The sequence below is a fragment of the Dipodomys spectabilis genome, unplaced genomic scaffold, assembly GCF_019054845.1.
Source record: "Dipodomys spectabilis isolate Male_0828 unplaced genomic scaffold, ASM1905484v1 ptg000294l, whole genome shotgun sequence".
NCBI classification, from domain to species: Eukaryota; Metazoa; Chordata; class Mammalia; order Rodentia; family Heteromyidae; genus Dipodomys; species Dipodomys spectabilis.
In genome coordinates this window covers 1,891,055-1,895,482 of record NW_024870971.1, presented here as the reverse complement: position 1 = coordinate 1,895,482, position 4,428 = coordinate 1,891,055, and positions in this window count along the sequence as shown.

Genomic DNA, 4,428 nt, shown 5'->3' with positions numbered 1-4,428 from the left:
TGTGTTGAAGATTTGAAAACCAGACTTACGTTGTTTGGGATGCAAATTTTGTCCATCCATTGCTATGGAAGGCATCGGAAATATCAGCCTCTAAATAATCCACGGTTGTCTTGAGCTGAATGACCTCTGCCGGGAACACTCACACTGAAGTTCTGAGTCATTGCAACGTAAGAGCATTTCACTGCTTTCAAGGCTTCATAGAAAGAATTCCTGATTCTTGTTGCAGGCAGGCCCTGAGGTGTTCCGGGTTAATATTTCCTTGTAAATCCTACAAGGTTTTTTCAACACACCTGAGGTTTGGCAAGGTTATTCAGTTGGCATGGCTACACAATTGCACCTTCAGAGCTCTGCAGTGGTGGCAAGCATTCAGATGTGGCAGCCAGTTGTGCTGGTTCCCCTAGGACACTGCCAGCTGACTAGGAATATCCTCTTCCTGTTCCTCACTCCTGAGTCATGCTGATTAAACCTTTTACCGCTAAACTCTCCTCAACCTGAATAGTAAGTTGAACCTCTACTTATGGCACTGTGTGGAAGATTTGAGAACCAGACTTCCGTTGTTTGCTACATGACCTATGTCTATCCATTGCTATGGACATCACCGGAAATATCAGCCTCTAAATACTCCACAGTTGTGCTTAGTCGAATGACCTGTGCCAGGTACACTCAGAATGAGGTTGTCAGTCATCGCAACATAAGAGCATTTAATTACTTTCAAGTCTTCTTAGGCGGAATTCCTGATTCTTGTTGACAGCAGGCCCCTAAGTGTTCTGGGTTACTATCTCCTGTAAATCCTATGTGGTTTCTTCTACTCTCCTGAAGTTTGGCAAGGTTACTCAATTTGCATTGCTTCACAATTGAGCCTGCAGAGCTCTGCAGCAGTTGCAAGCATTTAGACATGGCAGGCAGTTATGCTTCTCCATGTAGGATGCTGCCAGCTGACTTGGAATATCCGATTTCAATTCCTCCCACCTGAGACCTGCTGATTAAAACTTTTACCGATACACTCGCCTCAAACTAAGGAGGAAGTTGAACCTCTGCTTATGGCACTGTGTTGAAGATTTGAGAACCAGAATTCCGATGTTTGGGATGCGACCTATGTCCATCCATTGCTATAGACGGCATCCAAAATACCAGCCTCTAAATACTCCACCGTTGTTGAGCCGAATGACCTCTGCTGTGAACATTCAGAATGAGGTTCTGAGTCATCCCAACATAAGAGCATTTCACTGTATTCAAGGCTTCTTAGGAAGAATTCCAGATTCTTGTTGCCAACAGGCCCCGAGGTGTTCTGTGTTAGTATTTCCTTGTAAATCCTACGTGGTTTCCTGTATACCCCTGAAGTCTGACAAGGTTACTCAGTTTCTATTGCTGCACAGTTCTGTATACAGAGCTCTGTAGCGGTTGCAAGCATTCAGAGGTGGGAGCCAGTTGTGCATATCTCCATAGGACATGTCAGCTGAGTGGGAATATTTGCTTCCCATTCCTCCCACCTGAGTCCTGGTGATTACAGCTTATCTCTACACTCTCCTCCACCAGAGGAGTCAGTTAAACCTCTACTCATGGCACTTTTTTGAAGATTTGAGAACCATTATGCTGTAGTTTTGGAGGCAACCTATGTCCATCAATTCCTATGGATGGCATCAGAAATAGCAGCCTCTACTACTCCATGGTTGTGGTGAGTTTAATGATCTCTGCTGAGTACACTCACAATGAGGTTCTGAGTCATCACAACATAAGAGCATTTCACTACTTTCAAGGCTTGTTAGGAAGAATTCCAGATTCTTGTTGCCAAGAGACCCTCATGTGTTCCGGGTTAATATCTCCTTGTAAATTCTCCATGGTTTCTTCAACACCCCTGAAGTTTAGCAAGGTAAATCAGTTTTTATTGCTGCACAATTGGGCCTGCAGAGCTCTGCAGTGGTTGCAAGCATTCAGATTTGGCAGCCAGTTGTGCTTGTTCCAGTAGGATGCTGCCAGCTGACTGGGGATATCCGCTTCCCATTTCTCTCACCTGAGTCCTGCTGATTACAGGTTTTAGCACTAGGCTCTCCTCAACCCTAGGACTAAGTTGAACCTCTACTTATGGCACTGTGTTGAAGATTTGAGAACCAGATTTCTGTTGTTTGGGAACTGACCTATGTGCATCCATTGCTATGAAAGCATCAGGAATATCAGCCTCTAAATACTCCACGGTTGTGTTTAACCGAATTACCTCTGCCAGGAACATTGAGAATGAGTTCTGAGTCATCACAACATAAGATCATTTCACTGCTTTCAAGGCTTCTTAGGAATAATACCAGTTCTTCTTGCCAGCAGACCCCCAGGTGTTCCGGGTTAATATCTCCTTTTAAATCCTACACGGTATTTTCTACACCCTGAAGTTTGGCAAGGTTACTCTTTGTGCATTGCTGCACCTTTGCGCCTTCAAAGCTCTGCAGTGGTTGCAAGAATTCTGATGTGGCAGCCTGTTGTGCTTCTTCCCGTAGGACGCTGACAGCTGACTGAGAATATCTGCTTCCCATTCCTCCCTCCTGAGTCTTGTGGATTGCAGCTTTTACTATGAAACTCTCCTTAACCTGACCACTAAGTTGAATCTTTACTTATGGCATTGTGTTGAAGATTTGAGAACCATACTTACTTTGTTTATGACATGGCCTCTGTCCATCCATTGCTATAGATGGCATGGGAAATGTCAGCCTCAAAATACTCCACGATTGTGGTTAGCCGAATGACCTCTGCCAAAAACAATAAGAATGAGTTTGTGAGTCATCACAACATAAGAGCATTTCACTCCTTTCAAGGCTTCTTAAGAAGAATGCCAGATTCGTGCCAGCAGCAGGCTGCCATTTTTTCCGAGCTAATGTCTCCTTGTAAATCCTACGTGGTTTCTTCTACGTGTCTGAAGTTTGCCAAGGTTACTCAGTTTGCATTGCTGCACAATTGGGCCTGCATAGCTCTGCAGCTGTTGCAAGAATTCAGACGTGGCAAGCAGTTGTGCTTGTCCCGGTAGGATGCTTCCAGCTGACTGGAAATCTCTGCTTCACATTCCATTCACCTGAGTCCTGCTGATTACAGCTTTTACAGGTACACTCTCCTCAACCTGAGCAGTAAGTTGAACCTCTGCTTATGGCACTGGGGTGAAGATTTGAGAACCAGTCTTCCATTCTTCCAGACGCAACCTATGTCTATCCATTGCTTTGGAAGGTACAGGAAATAACAGCCTCTAAATACTCCACCGGTGTGCAGAGTCGAATGACCTCTGTTGGGTACACTCAGAATGACATTCTGAATCTTCGCAACATAAGAGCATTTCACTGCTTTCAAGGCTCCTTAGGAAGAATTCCAGATTCTTGTCGCCAGCAGGACTCCTGTTGTTCCGGGTTAATATCTCCTTGTAAATCCTAAATAGTTTCTTCTACACCCTTGAAGTATGGCAAGGTTACTCAGGTTGCATTGCTTCACAATTGTGCCTGCAGAGCTCTGCAGCTGTTACAAGCATTCAGATGCATCAACAAGTTGTGCTGGTCCCCGTTGGATGCTGCCAGCTGACTCAGAATATCTGCTTCCTGTTATTCCCACCTGAATCCTGCTGATTAACAGCTCTTAGAACTACACTATCCTCAACCTGAGGAGTAAGTTGAAACTCTACTTATGGCACTGTGTTGAAGATTTGAGAACCAGTCTTCCCTTGTTTGGGACCCAACTTATGTATATCCATTGTAATGGACAGCGATGGAAATGTCAGCCTCTGAATACTCCAGGATTGTGTTTAGCCAAATGACCTCTGCCAGGAACATGCAGAATGAGGTTCTGAGACAGCACAACATAAGAGCATTTCATTACTTTCAAGGCTTCTTAGGAAGAATTCCAGATTCTTGTTGCCAGCAGGCCCCCAGGAGTTCCGGATTAAAACCTCCTTGTAAATCCTACATGGTTTCTTCTACTCCCCTGAAGTTTGGCAAGGTCACTCAGTTTGCATTATTGCACAATTGGGCCTGCAGAGCTATGCAGCGATTGCAAGCATTCAGACATGGCAGCCAGTTGTGCTTGTCCCCTAGGATGCTGCCATCCGACTGGGAATATCTGCTTCCCGTTCCTCCAACCTGAGCCCTGTGGAATACAGTTTTATGGCTACATTTTCTTCTACCAGAGGATTAAGTTGAACCTCTACTTATGGTTCTCTGTTGAAGATTTGAGAACCACACTTCTGTTGTTTAGGACATGACCTTTGTCCATCAATTCCAATGGACTGCATCAGAAATAACAGCCTCTAAATAATCCGCGGTTTTGTTTAGACACATGACCTCTTCCGTGAACATTCAGAATGAGGTTCTCAGTCATCACAACATAAGAGCATTTCACTGCTATCAAAGGTTCTTAGGAAGAATTCCAGATTCTTATTGCCGACAGGCCACCAGTGTTCCAGAT